General features: G+C 42.9%; 2 long non-coding RNA genes across 2 annotated transcripts in view; both read right to left on the minus strand.

Annotated features, from left to right (window-relative positions):
• The window catches only part of LOC111267267 (uncharacterized), a 52795-nt gene that overhangs the window by 17688 nt on the left and 18383 nt on the right, over positions 1–16724 (minus strand). The gene's annotated exons all lie outside the window — the stretch shown is intronic.
• Positions 10406–16556, minus strand: LOC147752553 (uncharacterized). The gene is made up of 3 exons (XR_015313731.1): positions 16359–16556; positions 14701–14913; positions 10406–10972 (listed from the first exon to the last, which is right to left on the minus strand). It is a non-coding gene; the product is annotated as an uncharacterized LOC147752553 (long non-coding RNA).

A 16724-nucleotide genomic window follows, 5' to 3' on the forward strand; every position in this document is an offset into this window, starting at 1 on the left:
CCAAACAACAAACAGACAAATAGAGAAAAAAAAACTTGCTAATTTGTAAATAAGGTTACAGTCCCTTCGATGAGCATAAATTCTTGCTTTGTCCCTTCATCTAAAACATGCTAGCATCGTATTCCAATCCCGCAACGTTTTTATAACCGACCTTCCTACTTATGTCAAACTGTTTATTGGAGTCCGACCACAAACAATGCATTCATTGCATGAAGCAACAAAATCCGACTCGCTCAGACACCGAATACACAATAACAACCTAAGTCTCTCGTTACTTATCTACCCTATCTATTTTGCACGCTTTTTTTTTTATTTCTTTCCAGTGTATCCCACAGTCTCCGCTCTGCAGTTGCTTACCTTTCGCGAATATCCCGCGTTTTCCTTCGGCTCACATACCCACAAAACTGATTTCCACATTTTACTGCACGTACAACTTTACGCTTTCCGTATCAACATAGGCCGAAGACTACGACGTCGTTTCGTCTGCGACGTCTCGAGCCGATTTCCGATTTTTGTGCCTTTATACGCTCAGTCGTGAGATTTCTTGGCCGGGAAATTCTCACGGCATGGTTTCTTGCTTGAGCCGTTTGGCCTCGTTGTGGGGTCCATCATGACCCTTGACACCTGTCCACTCTACCCCCCAGCTTTTGCCCTTCAGACCTCGATCTTCGTATGTGTTCGAGTGGGACCCTCTGCTGCTAGTGGCTCCCGTTTTTCGTGAAATATCAACCCAAAGCAAAATATCGTTACAAATTCGGGGCCAAGGCCTGTCGTCCTATGCTGTTGCATATACGTATATCATCGCCCGAACCTCCCGGAGCATCAAGACCCAAAGGTGAAAAGCGACATTACAAAAGTTCTTCCGACGCCTCTAACAAATTGACTCCGCAGATCCGGTCGTTCATTTCCCTATTGTGTCTTTCTCTACTTTTCGTATGCAGCCGCGTTGTTCGAGCAGGCGAGGGGAGGAGGGGAGCGTCAGGGAACATAATAACCCGCTGATACGTTCAGCAGTGAGTCATTGAATGTCGCATGAGTTCATCGTATGTAGGTGATACCTGCATACCTTAGAAAGAATTTCACATTTTTTTAGCTTTGATTTCCCGTGGGGAAAGCGGCGCATCTGGGTGAGCGGGAAAACGATCGGGGTCAAACAAGCGGTATCCAATCGCGTCCAGTGTTATAATACTTCAACAGCAGCAGTGGCGGCTCCTTGACCAGACTGGGTGCATGCTTAGCTAAAGATATAACTTAGCTAAAGATTTTTTATGGACGCGAGAAATCATTACATAGCTTAAATACAAAGGAAAAAATTGGAAGAATGCAATGGGGTTAAAATATCTGTTAGATATCGAAACAGACAGAGGACATAAATCAAATTTAGCTTCCGCAAGTCATAGGTAGAAAACACTGTTACGCAGTACTATCGCCGGTTATGAAAGTACGGTTCCTGTGGCGGGTACATTTCAGGAGTTTGCTTTCATGGAGATTATTTTTTGCCGTTAATTAAGAAAACTGCGTTTCGTATACGCTTCGATGGACTAAATGGATTGCGACACAGGGTATAATCGACACTAATTGTCCTCATCTAACTGGTTGGTCAAAGTAGCATTCAAACAAGTACAGCTGCCGGGCCATTAGAGATTGACGAAAAGGTGGCCACTGCCTATATTCGAAAACACTGTTTAAAGTTCCACCCTATCATGCCGAAGAGCTAGAAATGAGGACGCAGAATCGTCACTAACTATTACAGAACAAATTATCAGTAATTAGGCAAGATGCCTTGGCGAAAGGTAAATAGGCCTGTCCTTCCAAGACGAGACGGCTCATACGCGATATGCCATAAGTACTTCTCCCTAAGCTATTCCGATCTGTTGAACGTCTCCTGACCCGTGAATTTCGCTTCGGACCGACAGTAGTTCATTTTCGTTGCCGCCGCACTTACTATTCCGCGACTGCCACTTCTGTAAAGGAAAAAAGCTGGCTGGTTAACAAAGGAAAGTGAGAGAGAGAGAGAGATAATTCAAAAGGAAACCGCCAATGACTGTCTTTGCGCCTCTCCCATCCGGCACTGAGACCCGAACAGCTGGCCTTGTACGTGGTCAGCTTTGCGCAGTGCACTAACTCTAATTCACGAACCTGCATCTTGAATTAGGTTTTTCTAATCTGTCTTCCTTAAATTCGCTCCCTGTTCGACTTCCTTACTTGTTTCTCTCTATCGAGGTCTAAGACGCTGCAGCGGCGACCGACGGCTAAAAATACGGTAATGTTTTTCTGTATGTATTTATCCTGTTCGCTCCTTTGTCATCACAACGTAGACAAGAAAAAACCAGCAACGGTAGTACTATATAATATATTATGTATTGTACTATTGTGGTTTTTGTAGTAACTTTTTGCGTATGGGCTTGATACTATAGGTATAATAACTTACTTTTAGAAAAACTGCATCGCTTCGCAACTGGATTAGAAGGAATCGGTATTTTCATTATACTTAATTGCTTACTGCGATATGCGCTCTCCTGGTGAATCACAATTCACTGCGCGTCGATTAATCAGCTGTGGATTAATGGATGTGCTTCCCATAGCCCAGTGAAATGCCGAACGAGAGATGTTTTGTGTAATCTTTTAAGAGAGGGTTTTCTTCTTTCAAACTTCGCATAACCGCCGTGCGAACGTAGAAAACTAGGGTATAGAAGATCTAGTGTTTTGGCCGACCTTGCCAGTGATACTGGAGCGGACGACTCTGGCAAGGATCAGCATCGACGGTGCACATGATGGCGTTGTAGTGACGCGTCTGCCTGCTAAATAAAAGGATATATGAGGTCGTGCCGGTCCAATACCGGGCGTAGGCACATTTCGTCCTGTGGTCAAAGCCAGCCTTCTGATGATAGCGACAGCGAAGGACGTAAAACTCGAAACATTTAAGTACAACAGAGCGTCCTTTCCACTCCGTTACTTGGCGAAAGGGCTATGAATATGATTTCATAGCTATACTTCGCATCGTGTATAACATACAGATTAAAATGTTTGTCAGATCGATATGCTCTTTCGGGGTTTTTCGCAATCAGCATATGTCTACCTCGGTCGCCAACTAGTTCGGACGTTACTCAAGTATTTTAGGAGACCCAAGGTCGTCTACCCAATAGAATCCAACGAGGTAAGAATACAGAAACGATCTATTTGAACCTCTTACTACCTTACAGCAGCTATTTACAGCTGGAAAATTTTGGTTTGGCCGGTATTTGGCTTGACTCTCCTAAAGTACAACGTCAGGGTCTTATTTCGCCGAGCCTCGAATTTCATCTGCGACCACTTCATTTGCCCCTACCTAGGAGTGGTGACCTACCGAGGAATGGTGAAGAAAAGATGAAACGCAGAATGTTGGAAGCTGTGTGCAGCCATCTAACCTTGCTCCCTATAAAACCCATCGGCGCAAAAAAAATCGCAGCCCATCGGAACTGCGATATCTAGCTGGATCAATCCAACTTTTTGTCAATAACTGTGTATGATCGTATCCGGAAAATTTGATTGGTCCCGCACCTCCAAACAGAGCTTCATTCACAATTAACATCCAGCCAAAGTCGTTCTTAGCGTTGATCAGCCTCCGCTACAATATTCAATACAACTTGTAAAAGCTTCCTTCCTAATTACTAGAACAACGCCCACGTTACTCCTCTATAAGCTTATTAGATGGATCTACGGAAGGACGAAAAGGAAAATAATGCCTATCTTTGGTAGGAACATGCCGACGGCACTAGCATATTCTTCAAATACTTATAAATGGATCGATGAATATGTACATTCGCTTACATGGAGCCGAATATGTGGGCACGAAAAAAACGACTCCCAGTTAGACAAGATCAACGTGTGAGTGCTTGGGTTTTTATAAGCGTTCACAGCGTAGCAGACGAAACGGGTAAGCGTATCAAATCGATCTTTTCTATTTTCGTACAACGAGTATACCCATGTCACACACCAAGTCACAATATCGTCTGAAGCGATGGATAATCTTACTTAATAAATGCGATAAGGGCAGGAGCCAGTGTGTTAAGCCTGAAGACCAACCGAATGGAAATTTCAATAGCGATAATTAGTCTTAACGCAGCTAAACAACGGAACGACTTTACTGCTTTATAGGGCTCACGCCAATAATGTGACCCGGTACTTTTTAGCTGAAAACGATATGCTTAAGGATGCGCCGCGCAACAAACCCCTTATAATTCTTGAGTGACATTAATGCAGAGTTGTTGTGAAGTTCCATTTCTACTCCTGAACAGGCTAACCCTCACCTACTTAAAGGACTTCAACCATTTCGTCTTTGACGCATGTGAGACTATGTACTAAAAATCGGGACTCAACGTGAGCACGGAATCAATCTATCAAAATTACATGTTAACGTATAGAAATGAGAAGACCTCGTGTGTATATCAGAAAGATACTCAGAACTAAAATGACAGTCTCTCAGGATCTTTTTTCGTCATGATCTAGTTATCTAGACCAGATAAATCGTAAATGACGAGTTATTGTAATTTTTTGCCTTGGAAATTACCTGTTTATATAGTGAAAGGTGGTTTAGTGACCGCTTTGGAACAAAGCACTTTGTCAGGATTTTATTTGTACACATGGTACACTTCCTTATCGTAATCATCAGATATGCATCTAATCAGATATCAGGCTGGACTAGTTCATTACTATACGAGTCGCGTATAAAGTTCGTAAGCGATAAGGTGCATCCTGTAAGGAAGACGGACGAATTGGTTCCATTAACAAGTTCTGATTAAGTTTAAAGCAGTTAAAATTATAACACAATCATCCACTCGTTTGTTACTGAACGCGAACCAAAGAGAGCTTACGAGATTACGAAAATAGAGAAAATAGGATTACATACTGAATCAAATAATTTAGCTCGTCTAGTCACTAAGCCTAATTCCACAAAAAGCCGATAGGTCAGACTCACTGATATAGGCAAATTCCCTTAAAGCATAAAATTTATCGCGTCCTGATTTCTGAGCAGGCTCGCTGCCTCGAAGGGGCCTTCGTTCCTTTATACGCCTGATTACACAAATCATGACAGCAGGTTTCAACCAAATGCAAAATACACCGCAACAGAATGAAGTTTTTTATCTTTTACTGGTAAAACATTAGTTACGATTTTTGCTAAATATGAGCTTTGCTAGTGCAATAAACATACATCTGCAATGGGTCCATCAGTTTAAAATCTGTACGTAATGACAGTTACCCGTGCCTGCATCTGCAAATTGTGTGTCGATCTCCGGAGGTATGGGGGCGCGAAAGCACTATAGCAGAAACGTCTGGGCAGATCTGCTATTTTTTGTTTTTAGCCTCTCCTTCACAAAGGAATCAGAGTGTTTTGTCGGAGAATCAACGCCTGGTTCATCGACTTGACGCGATAAGTTATCTGTCTGTCTCGGACATACTGCTGTCCCCTCTAGCGGATGATCACAGCCGAGACTTGGCAAATAAATCGAGGTGGTTCGGACAAACATGCGCGTAATTTTCGTTGACATGGCCTCGGCATACCGCAATGATTGTGGCAAGGAATGCTGAAGTTACTGATGAACCGACAGACTGACACTTCTGGGCAAAACCCATTAAACATGTAGATCTACCGCACAAACCGCTTACTCAAATGACTTTTTATAAGAGATGCAGGTACAAAGAGAGAGTTCGTGTTCATGCCGTCATGTTTTTTTCGATAGTGCAATGGTAACAAGCTTATATGTTAAACCTAAGGGCACATGGTGCTTTGAACTCGAATCTGGGCATAAAGTCACTATTTTCATTAGAAACTTGAAATTTATGTTCATGTTATGTCCATATTATGAGTATGTATAATAGTGTAAGCGGTTACTCTTGATTTGCCCTATCTGCATGTTTTTTGTTTATATAAGAGTAGCAAAAAGTACGAATCTCATGCAATACTCCTAAATTATTCCTATAAATGTAATATGGTTTAGTTGCGAAATTCTGCAAGACATGTTTTACGCGTAATGATTGACTGCGTCACATGTAAGGTTAATGCTACAGCTAAATGCGTCTGCCCATAACCGCTGCTAACACGACTTTTATGTCTGACCATTTCGTGGTAGATGGAGGCAGGGCCACGTCAGGCCATGACTTTGTCACCCCCAGGGGACTACAGAACAACAGGGTTGCACCGGAAATTCACCCGGATATTCAAGCTTAGCCGCCTTTACAAACGTTTCCGACTTTCGAGAACTGCGCGTCAGAAAAAACGTTGTGTTAGATAGAAGCTGATGGCCTAGCGATGGACGATACCAGCTTAAACTATTTGCCTGAACCCAATAACGCAAAGCGGCCCCATTTGGTAGCGCGGACGTTGAAATCAATTGCGCGTGAACACAGCTGGGTCAAAGGCTCGCAAGCCCGTCTGACAATCAAACAGATAAACACGACGTTACGGCCGTCGATAGCGTGCGCTGCTTTCAGCCAGAGTAGTCACATTAATCATTGCCAACGGCCTTGGCCCGAACAAGTTGCGCAGCTTGGCAAGGTTGGAGATTTTAGGAACGAAATTTGCTTGCCTTCGATCGATTTGTCGCGTGAGTTTCTATATCTAACTGGATGTTGAAAAGATTGTCCTACATTCTGACGTTTACTGTTTTTATATTAATCTATTGTACACCTTTCAAGATGGCGCTAACCTATTCGTGCAAACTCGCTATCAGCTTTTTCAACATCTCGAATGCAGGTCCTTTCTCTTTGGTATTAATTTACTGTGGTACTAAATGCTGGCTTAATAGTTATTAAGTACAGGCATTGTTTTCGATAAGATTTGTTTTTAACCTTATTAACTTTCCAGACCTTTCGAAACCTAACTACATAAAACAAGGATCAGCGATCAGCTAAATCAACAACAGCATGTTGAGGGGAACTGCTGGACTTCAGATGGCACACGACTGAGCTGCCCGGCTTTGTCTGCTAATTCTCGCTAACTAATTCCCGTATTATCGATTAGCAAATGAAAGGGCCACGGCGTAAACTTTCTCTGCTATACCTTTATCACGAAGTTTTTTTAATACCCAATCGCTTGACACAGGCGTAACATTGTAACAGTTCTTTCAAAAGCAGTAAGTTCATTACATAGCACCGCACGCGATACAAATAAATGATGGACGAAAGGCTTCAGCCATCCGAAACCGTGCTGAACAGTAGCATTGGACGTGAAACGTTTTGATATAAAAGGTAATGCGTCGTATTATTTATGTAGGAGGGCGGGCGAGTAGAGGCTGTGGGATTATTGAATTAGATGCTTATCTTGATAAAATATCAGCCCGAATACACATCAGGCCAACTAAGTGCCATAGTGAAGACAAGTCACAAATCAACACAGACGTAGTCGGCAGCCATTACCTCAGCTGCTCACTCTTCTAGATCTTTTGATGTATTGCTTTCGTCTCCCTGAGCAGCCCTAAATAAGTACTGCTTTTTGACGCAGCGGGGTGTCAACTGTGCGGCCTACCTGATTTGGAGGCATCTTCCATGATATAGTACTATAGAAAGATCAGAAGCTATATGCGATTGTCTTCGGCACAACTCCCTCTACAATTTAACGTTTCACCATCACGCTGTTATTTTTTTAGATGTTGCCCACACGGTATTATATGCACTGAACCTATGTTAAGTGGCAACAACGAATTGAGACCGGCAGGATCTACATCCAGTCACGAAATATCAATTTGTAATTATTATTAAAACATGTATATATAATCAACCTAACCAGTTGATGTCTCTTGCTTTGTTATGATATTGCTTTTGTTAACTTCTCAACCGTGGCAAGAACGCTGATGGAGGATATCGATATTTAACATATAAACTAATCTACGTAGGTTCAAAACAGAGAACCGACGGATCTACTTTGCTTAACGCTGAAGGGGGCGAATTGTATGAAACAATGCTTAATTATAGCAATAGCCGTCCTAAAAACTCAATTACCAGTCCATTGTCGTTTTGTAACCTCACGGTTGCCACATCGGCCATTGCAGGTTGCGCCAGCTTTTCTTATCGCGACGATAGGTTTGCCGTCAATTGCGAATGATCTAGCCTTTGCCAAACTCCACGGACCAGTGCGCTTGGCCTTGCTAAGCAATCGTGCTTACTAATAGGTAGTAGGTAGCCGGGGCCTTCTCACGCGCCCTAAACCCCACTAAATTAAAATTGAAACTGTCGGTCACCCCAGTTCCCTAGATTTAGGCTGCCATGGCTGACTTCACTTTACTGCTAGTGACAGTTGACCGCTCCACTTTTCTGTGTCAGTTCGGGCCTCCGACGACCCCATCGTGTCGGATCGTGTCGCCGACGAGCGACAGCTGAAAGAAGCAATGACGTTCGTGGTGTCGTGAGATGGAGAAGAAACGGCCCCGTGGGGCAAACCCTGCGGGCCACAGACTTGTCTTGCTGGTGGCTATCTAAATATCATCGAGCTTGATCATAGGCAGCGTCCATAGCAAATCAATTTCTACGCGGTGATTTATGGTATATTTGATTCATGCGCGTTCGCAGCTGCGAAAGGATTACGTCGCCCGACACGTCAACAGCGGCGAACTGTCTATACTGTCGCGTCGGATCAACTGATACGCCGCACTTCGGATCGATGCACGAATTAAATCGATCGGCTGGACAAGCTACACCCACATACAGCACGTTTTGAGCAGCAGATGAGCGTGATAGATGAATGTTTCGCCCTTGGTTTCAGCTCTTAGTGAATGACTGTATTCACAGAATACTACTCAGTGGATGTTATTTTCCGTAGCAGATTACAGATAGTTCTAAGACTAGACTGGCATCGACGCCCGACTGTTTAGCTCCATACTGCTTATGTACTTGTAAGTAAATATAAATTTACGTAAGTAACAAATCAAACATATCGAGATCGATGTCAGTTAGGTGGTACAATTTATGTTTTTAAACTGATTACACAGTGCCACATGATGGCCAACGCTATTTTGAAGTTATGAGGTTTCTTACGCCTAGATATGCTACTGAATCGAGTGAATCAGGCCGACGATTGCTGTTTGTCCTGAAAAAACGTCTTTCATCTTATCAGTAAAATGGTTTAAAACAGCTATAAAGCAACACACATGTTCATTCGAATATATTGCTTCTATAAAGCATCTTATACGTATATATATAGAATAGAGCAAAAAACACTATGTTATAGCATCTATAAGGTATGTTTTCCAGCCATATGATGCTCACAAACACAGGTCGACTACACAACATCTAGCGGCTGGCAAAGAAAACTTCTCCTTAAAAAACTTGTAAGCTTTCTTTCCCACTTAAGCAACGAGCAGCCAGCAATCGGCAATAAAGAAAAAAAGAAACCTATTCAAATATATGCTTTTCCTTGTTACAATCAGCACCGCCTAAACGGCTTAACCGTTACACGAAGCCGGCCATAGACCATTAGCATGATCGTTGGCGAAACGGCCCATTCAAGAACGCTAAGAAGCCATACAGTTACGCAGGCCATCAACGATCAACTTAAACCAACGCCAAAAGTAACTAACCAACTATCCACAGACGGACCGACAGCAGTTGGGACAATAATATCCCACATTCAAAACCTGTAGCAGTGATGTAGCGTTCTGTAAGCCTGGCATCGGGCGTTTGATCATAAAGTCAAACATAGTCAAGCATTGTTATGGTGTACGATATAGGTAAATTCGTATTTACTACGTTCTACTATATAGTGAATCTATAGGAAGTAGCACTGATGCAAGGGCTGCCTTGACTCAGATGAACTTTTATATAACTTATAGCTTGTCTCGTAATTGTGTGATGACGATACGCGTAGCCTCAATTACATGCTTTTCTAAAAACGTATGGCCAAGTTATCATAAGACGAACATAACTTTATCGGCCAAATACTACTTGCCGTTTAAACATCTGGCTTTAAACTCTCTTTGTGGCCGTTGCGCCCAATTATAATGACGATCAACGTACCGACGACCGATCGTAGTCTTACTGATATCGTACGAAGCTATCGACACGATTCACGTATCGATACTTAAGTTTAAGGGCGCTTGCATATGTCCAGACAGGGTATCTATTTTATGAATCCAAATAGGTTTCTGGCGTGTGCCAGCGTGACGTAGTCGTAACGTCCGAACGGGGCCGGTAGTGCTTTGAACGTTCGTTCTGAACTTGCTCATTGCACCAGATAAATGTTAGCTGGTGGCGGTCTTTGTTCATTTTCTTTTGCTATTGAGATGAAAAACGGACCGCCTCTATACATATCGACAGGCAAATTTAACCAATCAGCAATGGAGGCTATATTGCATTCGAGTAACAGTATGAGGTTCATCGTTGTTTTGCACACTTTACTCTAGCTAACAATTACTTATTGCCAAAGAAATAAACATTTTTTTTTATGTAATTCATTCAATGTTGTGATTACCGTATCGTTGTTATCGTAACATTATCAAGTAAGTGCTCTACGGGTTTTCTCAGGTAGGCAATCTTCACTATCTCCAATCGTACGACCCTTACTGAATGATAACTATAACAATAGGTTATTCGCAGCAGAAACAAAAACCGAAGAAGCACAAGCGCCATTAGGACGATGATGATAGTCATTATTGTTATTATGATGAATAGTCGTCACGGTGACGACAGTTATACATCCCAACTTTTGAAGAAGCACGGTTAAACTCAGCCGAATGTTTTCACTGATTTCCAAGAGTCAGATTTATGATTTGCTTGGTACACCGTTACTCACCGCTGCTACTCCGTATGATTGAACAGTGCTTATGGGCGCTTGCTTGACGCTGGCAGTCGCTTTCATGTCAGAGTCGACAAAAATATAACAGATAGCAGTTTCCGACAGCAAGAGGCGTCAACTAGGCTTTTTGGCGTTCGTTCGTTCGTTCGTTCCTCGACGAAATAACTAAGGAGTCCGAAAGCCACCACAGGCACAAGCAGGAGTTAGCTAAAAGGAGAAAGAAGGGGAAACAGTGAGAAAAGAGAGCTCGGCGTCCGTTATTAGGACTACTCGTAAGGGGCACGATAAACACGTCCCAATGCAGCCCAGTTCGACCTAACAACTCAGCTCAAGCCCAACCCAGCTCGACGCTGTCTTAGCCATGTGTTCGTAGTGACGCGGAGAGATCGAGCTGGGCCATCGAGAGCCTCGCCGGTCGGGTTGAGCTGGGTTGGGCGAGTTGGGTCTCAACGCACTCTGCCGGTCTCAGCAAGTAGATTGAACTGTACGTAATTGACGACGGCAAGCTGCGGCGGTTCCTTCTAGCCGACTTTGCCGCCTCTTTGGTTTTTGTCACAGTTGACTTAGGTCGTCAGGTTATTGCAGGTCGTCGACCTGAAAGAAGCTAATATCAGTCCCTCAAAGCGCCTGACTCGCCACGATACAGCCGAACGGGTCTTACCGATCGGCCAACAGCCGAAAGACATCCGGCCCGCAAATTTTCCTCCTTCCTATCAAAGCTGCGGGCGTCACACGAGCTATCGTCCTTCCCCTGTGTTGTATTTTACTGTGTGTCTTTGTGTCGTCTGTCTAAAGATAAATGTGCGTAACAGCCCTATAGCCTGCCTCCGTTCAACACTACTTGATTACTTTCTTTACTGTATTTACTGGTCATCTCGTGCTTGAGCAAACGTTATAACCAAACAAAGATGCAAAACATAAGAACATAGATTCCGAAAATAGAGAGTCGATAGCGGCGGCCAGCTGTGAAAACGGTAATATTTCTTTCGAATCGATCTAGTAGAATATATACATGAGTGTGTATCTAGCTGCCATTATATATAACTGCCAAATTTTATCTATTTACACAAATTGTGTACTGTTCATATATATGCATGCATAAAATACGATGCGTAGTATTCAGCGACCGATTTAAGGACTAACTTTGCCGGGCATTAACTCTGTTCTAAAAATCTCTGTTGTAAAAAAAATCTAAGGGTTCATTTGCTATAGAATAGGTCAACAATACGTCAAAAAGTCAGGATCTGGAATGGATGAACGTGTCAATTTGGTGAGTAATTATACAAGTAGAAAATGACAGTTAAGGTCCCACAACAGTATAGTAACGATTACCGAGATCTATCTGTGAGAACAAAGTAAAATCTTTCAGCAAAAAAATAATTAGGTGTATAATTAGCAAATACACAAATACTAAAGAAAGATAAAGGGATACGTAAAAGGTACGCATTATACTTGTTTAGATATTGAAACAAATATATATTGTTGAATCATTGCTATCCTTGAGTTTTTACGTAGCAACAGAATGGGCATCGTTTTCGATACTTCGTCAATTGGCATAACCGGTAAGCATAGATAAAGCGTTATTCTAAACGACTTATGTGTCTGCGTGGCTAATACGCATCTCTCTTTACTGCGTTGACATGACGATTATCTGGGTAGAATGAGCAAACCCTAAAAGGATTACTGAATTAGCCCTGGAAAGGAAACCCACATTGCGTTAAAAATTGCTTATTTGCATTGCTGTCCTCCCGATTAATGGGTCTATTCGAGAAAAATTCTAAATAAAGTCCACCCTGTTCGTCCTTCTACTGAACCAAACCTTTGACGTTCTTCTAAAAAAAGAGAAAGAAGACTCGTTTGAAGACTCGTTCTCACAGTGATGATAACAGTCGGAAGCCGAATAAAAAAAATTCTATCGTAACGATACGGCTCATTGCCAATTATTTCTAAAGCTGTTTATTTTCTTTGCTAGTTGGTGGTGAGAACGTCTCCCGCGCACGTTGATGAAGCGCCATGTAACCTACGCGAAAATTTTGAATCTCGTGGCGGCATTCACACAGTTCGCACATGTGACGCCTAGAGATGGATGGACGGACGGACGGACGCACGGATGGATAAACACACAAACAACAGACCAATTAGAAGTTCCGTGTTAACAGGAATCCCACGAGGAACACGCGTCCGAGTCAAGCCAACAACGAATCTAATGATAGGTAGATAACCTACGCTTGAGGATTCGGAATTTCCACTGCACACAACCTCTACATGTTTGGAGTTTTACATCCGGCACTGCCGGCAAGCACTTTACCAGACAGACAGCAGGTTGGCACTACGCCATCGCGGGAATTCCTTGAGGTCTAGATTCGAATCAGCGCATACACAGATTTGGTTTCACGCTGGGACTCAGATGGCTGGCCATCCGTCTGTCTGATGAAATGCCTAACGGCAATGCTGGACGTAAAACTCCAAACATGGGGAGGTTATACTAATGGATTACATTCGATCTGCAGCGCGCTTGCAGGCATTTATGATGGACCGCTGCATAGCAATAGCAGATGGCCATTGCCTTATTTACGAGGAACTCGGGAAAATCGGCGCACCTTTGTGTCAATCACTACGTATGTACGTGTGTATGCATCGGACTCGGTACAACTGAAACAGGAATGGAGGTCAAAATCGCCGTGCGTGGCCAACTTTATAATAATTTGATGACGTCAAACGGAACGGGTGAAGTCTAACATCTCTAGAAGCTGATGCGATTCGTCTGGTCTGTAAATAAAGAAGAAAAAAAGAGAAAACTTTAAAGCTTCAATTTGGGTTTGACTCTAGTTGGGTCGAATTTCTAAAACGGCCGATTGGTCGAGTGAGTTGGTCTCTGCCCGTACGGACTTGCATGTCTTATGATGAGAAAGGTAGAAAAACTGATGGGAACGATGGAGGTTTCTGTGCAGGGGAGGCACTATACGAGTACATCTATTTTTGTAAGGCTTTACTAACAATCTTAAATGCTTCAGGTTTTACGTTGGGAATCCTCGGTTATCGTCGATCTAAACGATTAGCTTTCAGCACGAAGTTAATTATGTCCGCTTTCTACCTTCTAATATAACCCTAATAAGGTCGTTAGGTTTTGTAGGCCAGCGCGTTACCACCGAAATCTCAATTAACTAAAGGACTGATAGTCAGAAGTGTACGTAGCTATACTCACTAGTTCTTTACGTAAAGCCTTGTCGCGTTATACTCGTTTGGATATTTCCCGTTTGTCCAGTCAATAATCAGTCAGAATAACTTGAGGACGGGATGCACGCACTAGTATTACTCGCGTAGGTGTTTGTATTTGATGCATGTACAGTGTTACTGTGAGTATCAATTCAGCCAGTCTAAAAATGGTACAAATACAATACGAGGCTGGTGTGTGCTAATTACGAAGTCGCGTGATTACGAAGCCGAGTGCGTGTACCCCATGACGTTTTTTTTGTAGCAGTGAATTCTGAAAGATTCGAGAACTAAAAGTTCTGAGGCACCACGAACCGAGAGTAGGTTAAAAGATCAAACTTACACTTGGGACCATTAGACTTAGAGGTACTGCTAACTGGCTACTGTGCCTTCGGAGATGTTACTTTAATAGGCAACAAGTAACTGCTGCGACGAAGCCGCTTTCACTTATCGCTTTTACTGCAGTAGCATAGTAATCAATGCATACGCAGCGTACGTCAGCCAAAAATCGAGCCCATATAAGGCCCTGATGGAAGTCCCTCTGTTTACTACTGAGATCCCTATATAGAATATAACGTATAACGATGCCGCGGCACAGCTATATGCGTTCGATATTAAACTTCTTCACTTACGCTACTTAACATAATGGGCTTTTACAACATCATCTGCTTGTCCTACTCTTATATCACTTTAACGACGCGAATTTTTCTTTGTGTACTAACTTTGACGAAGAACGTCCACGGATGAGCAATAAGGGAGTATTCATGGCTGATGATGGTAAAGGTCCATCCGTTGGCAGAGCACTTTGATCTATTATCATGGATTTTTTCCAGCAGTGTTTATTCGCTCTACAGGAAAAATCGTCCTGTCGACAGTTTGTCCCGGTCCTCCTCAGAGCTCCTCCAGATGCCTTAGATAAGTATCTGGCTTTATTCCTACCAGAAAAATCATAATAAATTGGGAAGATCGCATTTGTGTACTCTGAATCATATACGGTAATATAGAAATGTTCAGACTTGCATAGCCGATGATTCGTTTTCCCGACGTTTACGAATTAAAGCTTTTTACAGTTGCTATCTAACGACACTATTAGCTGAATACACAAAAGATCAATGATTTGCGCTACTGCTCACAACCACTGTCGCAGCAAAACTCAGTCAGTTAGAGGAACTTCGCGCTGGCCAATGCAGGCACTAACTTAACTTCATTGTCGTATGCGGCTATGGCGAATTGTCAAGTTGGGCAGTAATACTGATACTAGTAAAAATCCTCTGATGCAAAATAAAATCGGTACGACTTTATTATACGAGAGATACGGCATAGAGCTAAAGTTTCTGCTTCCAGCCTACTATCTATTTACACGATTTGCTGCTTAGTAATAAAGACCCAGGAAAAACCGTGCTCGAAGCAATCGACCCATTAATCAGATATAACTATGGCAAGACTGGCTATCGCTCTCGATGCTCGAAGAGAAAATGGGACAAAAAGCATTTGTTATGTCTGAAAACTCCTTCCCGTGAAGTGGCGTTCGAGTCTGACCGTGCCGAGGTGCGAATCAGACGTATATATTACCGTTAACGTGGAGTGTGAACTCAGTATGGCCTCTAAGCGCATGATGGTTCCGATGTCGAACCGGATCAGGTATTTTATTCTAATGGGAAATGAGCTTTTCTCCTCGTGCCTAAACCTCACCATGGCGACAATTTGCCCCACTTCTGCCAAATGTCGCTTCTTACACTATAGAGATGCCTTCATTGACCAGCTTTCTTGCGGTCGTTACATTACGGACAGGAACGGGATTTGACGTAAAACCGTTATATTTTGACGGAAACCGTAAAAATTCACTTGTGTGTACTCTTTCCGAGTGCAGTATGTGCGAATACGACGATATCCATCTCAATTCTCTCAGTCTCAACTCATCGGCTGATCCACAACACTGTTAACCTACTGACCCTCCTCCTATTGAGGCAACTAGAAAAAACAACAGTAAACTCCACGTTTTTGCAAGGCTTAAAAATGCATAACGCACAATACATGTACACTAGCAGCCTATACGATAATATTTTGTAGTCTCTGTACTATCCTAAAAGGTATACGTATGCGTGTAAAAATAGCACGCGCATTTGATCTATGCAGCGTACCGTTCATCAGAGCGTTACCCAATGGTACTACACAGCCGAGGGCTTGAGCTAGCCATGACTGTCGACCGCTCTATGCTATATCACAACGCACCTGTGTGACAGTCCAAAGCCAGGCTAGGTCCTATGTAGCAGTACGCTGACAACGCCCTATATCTGTCCAAAAAGGCTATAAACAGCGTACGCTGTAGATATGGAAAATAACATAGAATACAATATAGTGCAGTCACCTTGAAACTTACCATCGGACACGCCCGATAAGGGGACGCCTATCACAGTCTTGTGCGCACAATGTACTAACATATAGAACGTGTGCGGCGCTACAGGCAGCACATGAGTAGCGTGCACGCCAAAGCGGTTCATCTTGTCGTGTGGTCTTGTTATTGAGCAGCTATAGCGACAATCGGCTCTGCGGGTTTATAACGCTGCTGAATATAGAATTGAAGTCCTCACTGGAAGCAAACAATCCGAGTGGCCCAGATCATTTAACCAACGCTGGGAAGCTTTCGAGGATAGCTTGTCTTATTGATAAGATCAACAAGGTAATCAGTAAAGCGTATCGTTGAAGCTGACAATGATTCGTTGCTTTGTCGACTAATAGGTTCCAG

The sequence above is a fragment of the Varroa jacobsoni genome, unplaced genomic scaffold, assembly GCF_002532875.2.
Source record: "Varroa jacobsoni isolate VJ856 unplaced genomic scaffold, vjacob_1.0 scaffold_1166, whole genome shotgun sequence".
NCBI classification, from domain to species: Eukaryota; Metazoa; Arthropoda; class Arachnida; order Mesostigmata; family Varroidae; genus Varroa; species Varroa jacobsoni.